The sequence below is a fragment of the Salvelinus alpinus genome, chromosome 1, assembly GCF_045679555.1.
Source record: "Salvelinus alpinus chromosome 1, SLU_Salpinus.1, whole genome shotgun sequence".
NCBI classification, from domain to species: Eukaryota; Metazoa; Chordata; class Actinopteri; order Salmoniformes; family Salmonidae; genus Salvelinus; species Salvelinus alpinus.
The window spans coordinates 16,559,065-16,574,804 of NC_092086.1; positions in this window are offsets into that span (position 1 = coordinate 16,559,065).

The following is a 15,740-nucleotide window of genomic DNA, read 5'->3' on the forward strand; positions in this document are numbered from 1 at the left end:
TCATTCCTATAGTCATCATCATCATCATCACCACCTTCATCATCATCATCATCATCATCTCCACCTTCATCGTCATTCCTATAGTCATCATCATCATCACCTTCATCGTCATTCCTATAGTCATCATCATCATCATCATCTTCATTCCTATAGTCATCATCATCTCCACCTTCATCGTCATTCCTATAGTCATCATCATCATCATCATCACCTTCATCGTCATTCCTATAGTCATCATCATCATCATCATCTTCATTCCTATAGTCATCATCATCTCCACCTTCATCGTCATTCCTATAGTCATCATCATCATCACCACCTTCATCTTCATTCCTATAGTCATCGTCATTCCTATAGTCATCATCATCATCATCATCACCACCTACATCGTCATTCCTATAATCATCATCATCACCACCTTCATCGTCATTCCTATAGTCATCATCATCATCATCACCACCTTCATCTTCATTCCTATAGTCATCGTCATTCCTATAGTCATCATCATCATCATCATCACCACCTACATCGTCATTCCTATAATCATCATCATCACCACCTTCATCTTCATTCCTATAGTCATCCTTGTCATCATCATCATCATCACCAGCTGCAGCATCACATAACTACATACAGTGTATTCGGAAAGTATTCAGACCCCTTGACTTTTTCCACATTTTGTTACGTTCTTCTAATCTGTCAGCCTTATTCTAAAATGGATTAAATGCATTTTTTCCCTCATCAATCTACACACAATACCCAATAATGACATCACAATACCCCATAATGACATCACAATACCCCATAATGACAAAGCAAAAACAGGTTTTCGATTTTTTTTGCAAATGTATTAAAAATAAAAAACAGAAATACCCAATTTACATAAGTATTTAGACCCTTTGCTATGAGTCTCGTAATTGAGCTCAGGTGCATCCTGTTTCCATTGATCATCCTTGAGATGTTTCTACAACTTGACTGGAGTCCACCTGTGGCAAATGCAATTGATTGGACATGATTTGGAAAGGCACACACCTGTCTATATGTCCCACAGTTGACAGTGCATGTCAGAACATCAACCAAGCCATGAGGTCGAAGGAATTGTGCGTAGAGCTCCGAGACAGGATTGTGTCGAGGCACAGATCTGGGGAAGGGTACCAAAAATGTCTGCAGCGTTGAAGGTCCCCAAGAACACAGTGGCCTCCATCATTCTTAAATGGAAGAAGTTTGGCCCCTCGGCCAAACTGAGCAATCTGGGGAGAAGGGCCTTGGTCAGGGAGGTGACCAAGAACCCGATGGTTACTCTGACAGACCTCCAGAGTTCCTCTGTGGAGATGGGAGAACCTTCCAGAAGGATAACCATCTCTGCAGCACTCCATCAATCAGGCCTTTATGGTAGAGTGGCCAGACGGAAGCCACTCCTCAGTGAAAGGCACATGACAGCCCGCTTGGAGTTTGCCAAAAGGGACTTAACCTGACTGGGAGACTCGTCAGGATCGGGCAAAGATGAACGGAGAAAAGTACAGAGAGATCCTTGATGAAAACCTGCTCCAGAGCGCTCAGGACCTCAGACTGGGGAGAAGGTTCAACTTCCAACAGGACAATGACCCTAAGCGCACAGCCAAGACAACACAGGAGTGGCTTCGGGACAAGTCTCTGCATGTCCTTAAGTGGCCCAGCCAGAGCCCGGACTTGAACCCGATCAACATCTCTGGGAAGACCTGAAAGTAGCTGTGCAGCGACGCTCCCCATCCAACCTGCAGAGAAGAATGGGAGAAACTCCCCAAATACAGGTGTGCCAAGCTTGTAGCATCATACCCAGGAAGACTCAAGGCTGTAATCGCTGGCAAAGGTGCTTCAACAATGTACTGAGTAAAGGGTCTGAATAGTTAAGTAAATGTGATATTTCTGTTTTATTCTTTATACATTTATACACATTTCTAAAAAACGGTTTTTGCTTTGTCATTATGGGGTATTGTGTGAGGATTGATGAGTGGGGAAAAAAAACATTTTAATCCATTTTAGAATAAGGCTGTAACGTAACAAAATGTGGAAAAAGTCAAGGGGTCTGATTACATTACGAATGCACTGTATATATGGCCTATGTCAATTAGGTTTTCTCTCCATATATCTCTCTATAATCTGTCATAGATCCTTACTCTCCATCTATCTCTCTATAATCTGTCATAGATATTGACCGCCCTTGCTGTCTCTGCCTGGCCGGTTTCCCTCTCTCCACTGGGATTCTCTGCCTCTAACCCTATTACAGGGGCTGAGTCACTGGCTTAGTGGTGCTCTTTCATGCTGTCCCTAGGAGGGGTGCGTCACTTGAGTGGGTTGAGTCACTGACGTGATCTTCCTGTCTGGGCTGGCGCCCCCCCTTGGGTTGTGCCGTGGCGGAGATCTTTGTGGGCTATACTCGGCCTTGTATCAGGATGGTAAATTGGTGGTTGAAGATATCCCTCTAGTGGTGTGGGGGCTGTGCTTTGGCAAAGTGGGTGGGGTTATATCCTTCCTGTTTGGCCCTGTCTGGGGGTATCATCGGATGGGGCCACAGTGTCTCCTGACCCCTCCTGTCTCAGCCTCCAGTATTTATGCTGCAGTAGTTTATGTGTCGGGGGCTAGGGTCAGTTTGTTATATCTGGAGTACTTCTCCTGTCTTATCCGGTGTCCTGTGTGAATTCAAGTATGCTCTCTCTAATTCTCTCTTTCTCTCTTTCTTTCTCTCTCTCGGAGGACCTGAGCCCTAGGACCATGCCTCAGGACTACCTGGCATGATGACTCCTTGCTGTCCCCAGTCCACCTGGCCGTGCTGCTGCTCCAGTTTCAACTGTTCTGCTTGCGGCTATGGAACCCTGACCTGTTCACCGGACGTGCTACATGTCCCAGACCTGCTGTTTTCAACTCTCTAGAGACCGCAGGAGCGGTAGAGATACTCTTAATGATCGGCTATGAAAAGCCAACTGACATTTACTCCTGAGGTGCTGACTTGCTGCACCCTCGACAACTACTGTGATTATTATTATTTGACCATGCTGGTCATTTATGAACATTTGAACATCTTGGCCATGTTCTGTTATAATCTCCACCCGGCACAGCCAGAAGAGGACTGGCCACCCTTCATAGCCTGGTTCCTCTCTAGGTTTCTTCCTAGGTTTTGTCCTTTCTAGGGAGTTTTTCCTAGCCACCGTGCTTCTACACCTGCATTGCTTGCTGTTTGGGGTTTTAGGCTGGGTTTCTGTACAGCACTTTGAGATATCAGCTGATGTTAGAAGGGCTATATAAATAGATTTGATTTGACTCTCCATATATCTCTCTATAATCTGTCATAGATACTGACACTCCATTTATCTCTCTATAATCTGTCATAGATACTGTCTCTCCATCTAACTCTCTATAATCTGTCATAGATCCTGACTCTCCATCTAACTCTCTATAATCTTTCATAGATACTGACTCTCCATCTATCTCTCTATAATCTGTCATAGATACTGACTCTCCATCTAACTCTCTATAATCTGTCATAGATACTGACTCTCCATATATCTCTCTATAATCTGTCATAGATACTGACTCTCCATATATCTCTCTATAATCTGTCATAGATACTGACTCTCCATCTAACTCTCTATAATCTGTCATAGATACTGACTCTCCATCTATCTCTCTATAATCTGTCATAGATACTGACTCTCCATCTAACTCTCTATAATCTGTCATAGATACTGACTCTCCATCTATCTCTCTATAATCTGTCATAGATACTGACTCTCCATATAAATCTCACCCGCCAATAGTGCAGTACCACACCAGTATATATCTGTATGATGAGAAATGAAGGACCATTTGTTAAAGTACTCCCCAAACAGACCAAGAGCTGTGTCTGACACCCTGTATGTGAAAGTGTCCCCACAACACTGGTCTGTGACAGGTCATTTGGCCTCTGACTGGAGAGAATAGAGAGAGAAGGAGAGAGAGATGTCTTCATTCTTTTGGAACTTTTGTGAGTGTAATGTATACTGTACATGTATTATTGTTTATTTCACTTTTGTTTATCTATTTTACTTGCTTTGGCAATGTAAACATATGTTTCCCATGCCAATAAAGCCCCTTAAATTGAAAAATACATTGGATTGCGAGAGAGAGAGAATGAAGTTGCTTACCACCCGGGATACAACGGGTTAAAGCCTGACTCCGCAGGCACAACGCACCCCTCCCTATTCTACCTCTCTCTCCCTCTGTCGTTCCATTTTACTGTGTGTGCTCAGGGGGTTTCTTTGCCATCTGCGAGGACCGCGCTCATGTGTTTGTGTGTTCAGTCTTATGCACACACAATAAACTTTTCTACCGGACACCAGATAGAATTTCAAAGACACCTGCACCGAAAACAATAATATTCGGAACATTTCTTCCGGACAAAAACCTTGAACTGCTCTGGAGATCCTTTTTCTTTTGTGGCTTTTAGTACCCTTTTCACCGATTTCTGTTTCATTCGAAACAGGAGCTCGGAAACATGTTGAGGAGAGGAGGTATTTCTTTTGAAAGGTTCCCGAAGTTGGGACGCCAATGACGCGCGATGCAAGAGGTAAGAAGGAAAGGGGGTTCGGGAAACTGCCCAGTGGTTTGGTAGACGTGATTTTCGGTTTGTTTGAGCGGTTCGTTTGGTCGGTTTAGTATTTAACTGTTAGCACCGATAGCTGAGTCACTGTTGTGCTCTGTGCCTGCCTGGTTGGGCTCGCGGCTCTGTTCTGCACTACTGTTTTGGGAAACCGGGCCCTGCTCTGTCCTATCTGACGCAATGTGCTGCATGATGTGGGTTCATTGCCCCAGTTTATACCTAAACTCGGAGGGCGAAACTGATACCTTGGACAGGGCAATTAATCTAGGATATAGCTACAAGCTTGTTAAAACGGTAGACCCAGGTGCTAGGTTGGGCAGACACTTGTCACCAGTAAGGATAGCAGAACACGAACAAGAAAACTATCCCCGATTGCTTAAATCTGACACACCTTTGATGTTAAGTAATGAAGGCTATTGTAGGCATGAGGCCGATAGCCTACTCATTCGTTACAATGTAACAAACTTCAGCAAGGTCTCTGAATATTCTTTACGACGTAGCCAATTCTGAAATCAATCCAGAGATGGACTATTGTCAGAAATTATTTGTGGGCCTCTTTCTAAGGTTTTAAACATTCAAATGAAACCATGATTCCACCTGCATTACACAGTCTCACGTAGGTCTACCTGTCCAGCATTAGGCTACATAAACTCACGTAGGTCTACCTGTCCAGCATTAGGCTACATAAACTCACGTAGGTCTACCTTGTCCAGCATTAGGCTACATAAACTCACGTAGGTCTACCTGTCCAGCATTAGGCTACATAAACTCACGTAGGTCTACCTGTCCAGCATTAGGCTACATAAACTCACGTAGGTCTACCTTGTCCAGCATTAGGCTACATAAACTCACGTAGGTCTACCTGTCCAGCATTAGGCTACATAAACTCACGTAGGTCTACCTGTCCAGCATTAGGCTACATAAACTCACGTAGGTCTACCTGTGTCCAACGCAGGGATTTACAGGTCCCTACCCACCAGTGCCGTCTACACTTGCAGGCCTTTGAGCCTACATCAAGAATAGGCCTATAACACGTCTTCGTGCTCAGTCATACATCATTTATAACTTGTACTGTACTTGTGCTCATGCAGGGTTGGAGTTATGTTTAATCAAGGGCTAGGTCATGGTCTCTCAGTTGTATAAGGGAATCATTATGTCCTCTTAGAGACGACAGATATTAAAGGGGAAATCTGCAGTTTCTACATCAGACTTATAAATGAATAATATGTACCCATTGATTATTGAAGAATATAACTTATAAATTCCTCAGGAGCTTAGTTCAACTGTGGTACCCCATCAGAACCCTAAATATAAACTGGTTTTACTCCAGTGTTTGCAAACAAAGTAAATGTAAACAAACACTGTGTAGCCTCAAAACATTGTTAAAACTATAATTGTATCATGGATGGTCCGTCCTTGCATCCATAGCTCTGTCTATGAATATGAGATTGGTTACATTTCTCCAGCCCCGTCCCTCAGGTTTTTACAGAAACAGTGACGAGGACTATGCTTTGTTATTGTTTCAACTACGGATTGCCCCTTTAAGTATGCTCTTATATTTGTGTTGTTTTGATGAGTTTGTCTTCAGGGTCGGAGTGGAGTGTTGGTTTGTCAGACCAGCCCTGTGTGTGTGTGTGTGTGTGTGTGTGTGTGTGTGTGTGTGTGTGTGTGTGTGTGTGTGTGTGTGTGTGTGTGTGTGTGTGTGTGTGTGTGTGTGTGTGTGTGTGTGTGTGTGTGTGTATTACATTGGTCCATAGTGATCAATCCCCTATTTAACAGAAAAATATATATAATATTATCCTGTAGTTTATTAAATGATTCTGCATCTAGGACCTAGCCTGGTCCCAGATCTGTTGTCTCCTTCTATAGCCTGGTCCCAGATCTGTTGTCTCCTTCTATAGCCTGGTCCCAGATCTGTTTTCTCCTTCTATAGCCTGGTCCCAGATCTGTTGTCTCCTTCTATAGCCTGGCCCCAGGTCTGTTGTCTCCTTCTATAACCTGGTCCCAGATCTGTTGTCTCCTTCTATAGCCTGGTCCCAGATCTGTTGTCTCCTTCTATAACCTGGTCCCAGATCTGTTGTCTCCTTCTATAGCCTGGTCCCAGATCTGTCGTCTCCTTCTATAGCCTGGTCCCAGATCTGTTGTCTCCTTCTATAGCCTGGTCCCAGATCTGTTTTGTCCTTCTATAGCCTGGTCCCAGATCTGTTTTCTCCTTCTATAGCCTGGTCCCAGATCTGTTGTCTCCTTCTATAGCCTGCTACCAGATCTGTTTCCTTCTATAACCTGGTCCCAGATCTATTTTCTCCTCCTATAGCCTGGCCCCAGATCTGTTTCCTCCTATAGCCTGGCCCCAGATCTGTTTCCTCCTTCTATAGCCTGGTCCCAGATCTGTCGTCTCCTTCTATAGCCTGGTCCCAGATCTGTCGTCTCCTTCTATAGCCTGGCCCCAGATCTGTTGTCTCCTTCTATAGCCTGGTCCCAGATTTGTTTCCTTCTATAGCCTGGTCTCAGATCTGTTGTCTCCTTCTATAGCCTGGCCCCAGATCTGTCGTCTCCTTCTATAGCCTGGCCCCAGATCTGTTGTTTCCTTCTTAGCCTGGCCCCAGATTTGTTTCCTTCTATAGCCTGGTCTCAGATCTGTTGTCTCCTTCTTAGCCTGGCCCCAGATTTGTTTCCTTCTATAACCTGGTCCCAGATCTATTTTCTCCTATAGCCTGGCCCCAGATCTGTTTCCTCCTATAGCCTGGCCCCAGATCTGTTTCCTCCTTCTATAGCCTGGTCCCAGATCTGTCGTCTCCTTCTATAGCCTGGTCCCAGCTGCACTGCTCAGGCTAGGTCCTAGCTGCACCACTCAGGCTAGGTCCTAACTGCACCACTCAGGCTAGGTCCTAGCTGCACCACTCAGGCTAGGTCCTAACTGCACCACTCAGGCTAGGTCCTAGCTGCACCACTCAGGCTAGGTCCTAACTGCACCACTCAGGCTAGGTCCTAGCTGCACCACTCAGGCTAGGTCCTAACTGCACCACTCAGGCTAGGTCCTAGCTGCACCACTCAGGCTAGGTCCTAGCTGCACCACTCAGGCTAGGTCCTAGCTGCAGCACTCAGGCTAGGTCCTAGCTGCACCACTCAGGCTAGGTCCTAGCTGCAGCACTCAGGCTAGGTCCTAGCTGCAGCACTCAGGCTAGGTCCTAGCTGCAGCATTCAGGCTAGGTCCTAGCTGCACCACTCAGGCTAGGTCCTAGCTGCACCACTCAGGCTAGGTCCTAGCTGCACCACTCAGGCTAGGTCCTCTGTTTTCTATCTAAATTAGGAATGGGTTCTATTTCCTTTCTCTTTCCTCACTCCATCCATAATGCAGGCTTGAGGATAGAACTACACTCCTGTGTACCTTACAGCATATCCACCTTGACATGCGGTACCATCGGTACCATCTTCTTCTCTCATTCAGTCAGTGGGTCAAAAAGAAACAGTGGGCATTGGGCAGCTCTCACACACACACACACACACACACACACACACACACACACACACACACACACACACACACACACACACACACACACACACACACACACACACACACACACACACACACACACACACACACACACACACACACACACACACACACACACACACACACACACACACACACCCTCCATCTATTCCCAACTCCACTCTCTCCTGCAGCGCACAGGGCTCTCTAACTTGACCATTTTTATAGCTATTTCCTGTACAGACTCCAACACAGGAATGCCAGGAATACATCAGTGTTGTCCCAGGGCCGGTAGATGGTAGAGGGAGGAAATGAAGCCAAATACAAAACGTAGCTAGGAGCTGAACATTAACCTGCCTGGTGACTGAGGCCTTGTACAGAAAGTCCCCTATCCCCTATAGGCCCTTGTCAAAACCACCCCTATCCCCTATAGGCCCTTGTCAAAACCACCCCTATCCCCTATAGGCCCTTGTCAAAACCACCCCTATCCCCTATAGGCCCTTGTCAAAACCAGCCCTATCCCCTATAGGCCCTTGTCAAAACCAGCCCTATCCCCTATAGGCCCTTGTCAAAACCAGCCCTATCCCCTATAGGCCCTTGTCAAAACCACCCCTATCCCCTGGATGTGGAAGGACCCCTGGAGATAGTGGTAGTGGGGTTGTGTCTGGTCTGGATGTGGAAGGACCACTGGAGATAGTGATAGTGGGGTTGTGTCTGGTCTGGATGTGGAAGGACCACTGGAGATAGTGGTAGTGGGGTTGTGTCTGGTCTGGATGTGGAAGGACCACTGGAGATAGTGGTAGTGGGGTTGTGTCTGGCCTGGATGTGGAAGGACCACTGGAGATAGTGGTAGTGGGGTTGTGTCTGGTCTGGATGTGGAAGGACCACTGGAGATAGTGGTAGTGGGGTTGTGTCTGGCCTGGATGTGGAAGGACCACTGGAGATAGTGGTAGTGGGGTTGTGTCTGGCCTGGATGTGGAAGGACCACTGGAGATAGTGGTAGTGGGGTTGTGTCTGGTCTGGATGTGGAAGGACCACTGGAGATAGTGGTAGTGGGGTTGTGTGTGGTCTGGATGTGGAAGGACCACTGGAGATAGTGGTAGTGGGGTTGTGTCTGGCCTGGATGTGGAAGGACCACTGGAGATAGTGGTAGTGGGGTTGGGTCTGGCCTGGATGTGGAAGGACCACTGGAGATAGTGGTAGTGGGGTTGTGTCTGGCCTGGATGTGGAAGGACCACTGGAGATAGTGGTAGTGGGGTTGTGTCTGGCCTGGATGTGGAAGGACCACTGGAGATAGTGGTAGTGGGTTGTGTCTGGCCTGGATGTGGAAGGACCACTGGAGATAGTGGTAGTGGGGTTGTGTCTGGCCTGGATGTGGAAGGACCACTGGAGATAGTGGTAGTGGGGTTGTTTCTGGCCTGGATGTGGAAGTACCACTGGAGATAGTGGTAGTGGGGTTGTTTCTGGCCTGGATGTGGAAGGACCACTGGAGATAGTGGTAGTGGGGTTGTGTCTGGCCTGGATGTGGAAGGACCACTGGAGATAGTGGTAGTGGGGTTGTGTCTGGTCTGGATGTGGAAGGACCACTGGAGATAGTGGTAGTGGGGTTGTGTCTGGTCTGGATGTGGAAGGACCACTGGAGATAGTGGTAGTGGGGTTGTGTCTGGCCTGGATGTGGAAGGACCACTGGAGGTAGTGGGGTTGTGTCTGGTCTGGATGTGGAAGGACCACTGGAGATAGTGGTAGTGGGGTTGTGTCTGGTCTGGATGTGGAAGTACCACTGGAGATAGTGGTAGTGGGGTTGTGTCTGGCCTGGATGTGGAAGGACCACTGGAGGTAGTGGGGTTGTGTCTGGCCTGGATGTGGAAGGACCACTGGAGATAGTGGTAGTGGGTTTGTTTCTGGTCTGGATGTGGAAGGACCACTGGAGATAGTGGTAGTGGGGTTGTGTCTGGTCTGGATGTGGAAGGACCACTGGAGATAGTGGTAGTGGGGTTGTGTCTGGCCTGGATGTGGAAGGACCACTGGAGATAGTGGTAGTGGGGTTGTGTCTGGTCTGGATGTGGAAGGACCACTGGAGATAGTGGTAGTGGGGTTGTGTCTGGCCTGGATGTGGAAGGACCACTGGAGATAGTGGTAGTGGGGTTGTGTCTGGCCTGGATGTGGAAGGACCACTGGAGATAGCTGTAGTGGGGTTGTGTCTGGTCTGGATGTGGAAGGACCACTGGAGATAGTGGTAGTGGAGTTGTGTCTGGTCTGGATGTGGAAGGACCACTGGAGATAGTGGTAGTGGGGTTGTTTCTGGTCTGGATGTGGAAGGACCACTGGAGATAGTGGTAGTGGGGTTGTGTCTGGTCTGGATGTGGAAGGACCACTGGAGATAGTGGTAGTGGGGTTGTGTCTGGCCTGGATGTGGAAGGACCACTGGAGATAGTGGTAGTGGGGTTGTTTCTGGCCTGGATGTGGAAGGACCACTGGAAATAGTGGTAGTGGGGTTGTGTCTAGCCTGGATGTGGAAGGACCACTGGAGATAGTGGTAGTGGGGTTGTGTCTGGTCTGGATGTGGAAGGACCACTGGAGATAGTGGTAGTGGGGTTGTGTCTGGTCTGGATGTGGAAGGACCACTGGAGATAGTGGTAGTGGGGTTGTGTCTGGCCTGGATGTGGAAGGACCACTGGAGGTAGTGGGGTTGTGTCTGGTCTGGATGTGGAAGGACCACTGGAGATAGTGGTAGTGGGGTTGTGTCTGGTCTGGATGTGGAAGTACCACTGGAGATAGTGGTAGTGGGGTTGTGTCTGGCCTGGATGTGGAAGGACCACTGGAGGTAGTGGGGTTGTGTCTGGCCTGGATGTGGAAGGACCACTGGAGATAGTGGTAGTGGGTTTGTTTCTGGTCTGGATGTGGAAGGACCACTGGAGATAGTGGTAGTGGGGTTGTGTCTGGTCTGGATGTGGAAGGACCACTGGAGATAGTGGTAGTGGGGTTGTGTCTGGCCTGGATGTGGAAGGACCACTGGAGATAGTGGTAGTGGGGTTGTGTCTGGCCTGGATGTGGAAGGACCACTGGAGATAGTGGTAGTGGGGTTGTGTCTGGTCTGGATGTGGAAGGACCACTGGAGATAGTGGTAGTGGAGTTGTGTCTGGTCTGGATGTGGAAGGACCACTGGAGATAGTGGTAGTGGGGTTGTTTCTGGTCTGGATGTGGAAGGACCACTGGAGATAGTGGTAGTGGGGTTGTGTCTGGCCTGGATGTGGAAGGACCACTGGAGATAGTGGTAGTGGGGTTGTGTCTGGCCTGGATGTGGAAGGACCACTGGAGATAGTGGTAGTGGGTTGTGTCTGGCCTGGATGTGGAAGGACCACTGGAGATAGTGGTAGTGGGGTTGTGTCTGGCCTGGATGTGGAAGGACCACTGGAGATAGTGGTAGTGGGGTTGTTTCTGGCCTGGATGTGGAAGTACCACTGGAGATAGTGGTAGTGGGGTTGTGTCTGGCCTGGATGTGGAAGGACCACTGGAGATAGTGGTAGTGGGGTTGTGTCTGGTCTGGATGTGGAAGGACCACTGGAGATAGTGGTAGTGGGGTTGTGTCTGGTCTGGATGTGGAAGGACCACTGGAGATAGTGGTAGTGGGGTTGTGTCTGGCCTGGATGTGGAAGGACCACTGGAGGTAGTGGGGTTGTGTCTGGTCTGGATGTGGAAGGACCACTGGAGATAGTGGTAGTGGGGTTGTGTCTGGTCTGGATGTGGAAGTACCACTGGAGATAGTGGTAGTGGGGTTGTGTCTGGCCTGGATGTGGAAGGACCACTGGAGGTAGTGGGGTTGTGTCTGGCCTGGATGTGGAAGGACCACTGGAGATAGTGGTAGTGGGTTTGTTTCTGGTCTGGATGTGGAAGGACCACTGGAGATAGTGGTAGTGGGGTTGTGTCTGGTCTGGATGTGGAAGGACCACTGGAGATAGTGGTAGTGGGGTTGTGTCTGGCCTGGATGTGGAAGGACCACTGGAGATAGTGGTAGTGGGGTTGTGTCTGGTCTGGATGTGGAAGGACCACTGGAGATAGTGGTAGTGGGGTTGTGTCTGGCCTGGATGTGGAAGGACCACTGGAGATAGTGGTAGTGGGGTTGTGTCTGGCCTGGATGTGGAAGGACCACTGGAGATAGTGGTAGTGGGGTTGTGTCTGGTCTGGATGTGGAAGGACCACTGGAGATAGTGGTAGTGGAGTTGTGTCTGGTCTGGATGTGGAAGGACCACTGGAGATAGTGGTAGTGGGGTTGTTTCTGGTCTGGATGTGGAAGGACCACTGGAGATAGTGGTAGTGGGGTTGTGTCTGGTCTGGATGTGGAAGGACCACTGGAGATAGTGGTAGTGGGGTTGTGTCTGGCCTGGATGTGGAAGGACCACTGGAGATAGTGGTAGTGGGGTTGTTTCTGGCCTGGATGTGGAAGGACCACTGGAGATAGTGGTAGTGGGGTTGTGTCTGGTCTGGATGTGGAAGGACCACTGGAGATAGTGGTAGTGGGGTTGTGTCTAGCCTGGATGTGGAAGGACCACTGGAGATAGTGGTAGTGGGGTTGTGTCTGGTCTGGATGTGGAAGGACCACTGGAGATAGTGGTAGTGGGGTTGTGTCTGGTCTGGATGTGGAAGGACCACTGGAGATAGTGGTAGTGGGGTTGTGTCTGGCCTGGATGTGGAAGGACCACTGGAGGTAGTGGGGTTGTGTCTGGTCTGGATGTGGAAGGACCACTGGAGATAGTGGTAGTGGGGTTGTGTCTGGTCTGGATGTGGAAGTACCACTGGAGATAGTGGTAGTGGGGTTGTGTCTGGCCTGGATGTGGAAGGACCACTGGAGGTAGTGGGGTTGTGTCTGGCCTGGATGTGGAAGGAGCACTGGAGATAGTGGTAGTGGGTTTGTTTCTGGTCTGGATGTGGAAGGACCACTGGAGATAGTGGTAGTGGGGTTGTGTCTGGTCTGGATGTGGAAGGACCACTGGAGATAGTGGTAGTGGGGTTGTGTCTGGCCTGGATGTGGAAGGACCACTGGAGATAGTGGTAGTGGGGTTGTGTCTGGTCTGGATGTGGAAGGACCACTGGAGATAGTGGTAGTGGGGTTGTGTCTGGCCTGGATGTGGAAGGACCACTGGAGATAGTGGTAGTGGGGTTGTGTCTGGCCTGGATGTGGAAGGACCACTGGAGATAGTGGTAGTGGGGTTGTGTCTGGTCTGGATGTGGAAGGACCACTGGAGATAGTGGTAGTGGAGTTGTGTCTGGTCTGGATGTGGAAGGACCACTGGAGATAGTGGTAGTGGGGTTGTTTCTGGTCTGGATGTGGAAGGACCACTGGAGATAGTGGTAGTGGGGTTGTGTCTGGCCTGGATGTGGAAGGACCACTGGAGATAGTGGTAGTGGGGTTGTTTCTGGCCTGGATGTGGAAGGACCACTGGAGATAGTGGTAGTGGGGTTGTGTCTGGTCTGGATGTGGAAGGACCACTGGAGATAGTGGTAGTGGGGTTGTGTCTGGTCTGGATGTGGAAGGACCACTGGAGATAGTGGTAGTGGGGTTGTGTCTGGCCTGGATGTGGAAGGACCACTGGAGATAGTGGTAGTGGGGTTGTTTCTGGCCTGGATGTGGAAGGACCACTGGAGATAGTGGTAGTGAGTTTGTGTCTGGTCTGGATGTGGAAGGACCACTGGAGATAGTGGTAGTGGGGTTGTGTCTGGTCTGGATGTGGAAGGACCACTGGAGGTAGTGGGGTTGTGTCTGGTCTGGATGTGGAAGGACCACTGGAGATAGTGGTAGTGGGGTTGTGTCTGGTCTGGATGTGGAAGGACCACTGGAGATAGTGGTAGTGGGGTTGTGTCTGGTCTGGATGTGGAAGTACCACTGGAGATAGTGGTAGTGGGGTTGTGTCTGGTCTGGATGTGGAAGGACCACTGGAGGTAGTGGGGTTGTGTCTGGCCTGGATGTGGAAGGACCACTGGAGATAGTGGTAGTGGGGTTGTGTCTGGTCTGGATGTGGAAGGACCACTGGAGATAGTGGTAGTGGGGTTGTGTCTGGCCTGGATGTGGAAGGACCACTGGAGGTAGTGGGGTTGTGTCTGGTCTGGATGTGGAAGGACCACTGGAGATAGTGGTAGTGGGGTTGTGTCTGGTCTGGATGTGGAAGTACCACTGGAGATAGTGGTAGTGGGGTTGTGTCTGGCCTGGATGTGGAAGGACCACTGGAGGTAGTGGGGTTGTGTCTGGTCTGGATGTGGAAGGACCACTGGAGATAGTGGTAGTGGGGTTGTGTCTGGTCTGGATGTGGAAGTACCACTGGAGATAGTGGTAGTGGGGTTGTGTCTGGCCTGGATGTGGAAGGACCACTGGAGGTAGTGGGGTTGTGTCTGGCCTGGATGTGGAAGGACCACTGGAGATAGTGGTAGTGGGTTTGTTTCTGGTCTGGATGTGGAAGGACCACTGGAGATAGTGGTAGTGGGGTTGTGTCTGGTCTGGATGTGGAAGGACCACTGGAGATAGTGGTAGTGGGGTTGTGTCTGGCCTGGATGTGGAAGGACCACTGGAGATAGTGGTAGTGGGGTTGTGTCTGGTCTGGATGTGGAAGGACCACTGGAGATAGTGGTAGTGGGGTTGTGTCTGGTCTGGATGTGGAAGGACCACTGGAGATAGTGGTAGTGGAGTTGTGTCTGGTCTGGATGTGGAAGGACCACTGGAGATAGTGGTAGTGGGGTTGTTTCTGGTCTGGATGTGGAAGGACCACTGGAGATAGTGGTAGTGGGGTTGTGTCTGGTCTGGATGTAGAAGGACCACTGGAGATAGTGGTAGTGGGGTTGTGTCTGGTCTGGATGTGGAAGGACCACTGGAGATAGTGGTAGTGGGGTTGTTTCTGGCCTGGATGTGGAAGGACCACTGGAGATAGTGGTAGTGGGGTTGTGTCTGGCCTGGATGTGGAAGGACCACTGGAGATAGTGGTAGTGGGGTTGTGTCTGGCCTGGATGTGGAAGGACCACTGGAGATAGTGGTAGTGGGGTTGTATCTGGTCTGGATGTGGAAGGACCACTGGAGATAGTGGTAGTGGGGTTGTGTCTGGTCTGGATGTGGAAGGACCACTGGAGGTAGTGGGGTTGTGTCTGGTCTGGATGTGGAAGGACCACTGGAGATAGTGGTAGTGGGGTTGTGTCTGGTCTGGATGTGGAAGTACCACTGGAGATAGTGGTAGTGGGGTTGTGTCTGGTCTGGATGTGGAAGGACCACTGGAGGTAGTGGGGTTGTGTCTGGCCTGGATGTGGAAGGACCACTGGAGATAGTGGTAGTGGGGTTGTGTCTGGTCTGGATGTGGAAGGACCACTGGAGATAGTGGTAGTGGGGTTGTGTCTGGCCTGGATGTGGAAGGACCACTGGAGATAGTGGTAGTGGGGTTGTGTCTGGCCTGGATGTGGAAGGACCACTGGAGATAGTGGTAGTGGGGTTGTGTCTGGTCTGGATGTGGAAGGACCACTGGAGATAGTGGTAGTGGAGTTGTGTCTGGTCTGGATGTGGAAGGACCACAGGAGATAGTGGTAGTGGGGTTGTGTCTGGCCTGGATGTGGAAGGACCACTGGAGATAGTGGTAGTGGGGTTGTTTCTGGTCT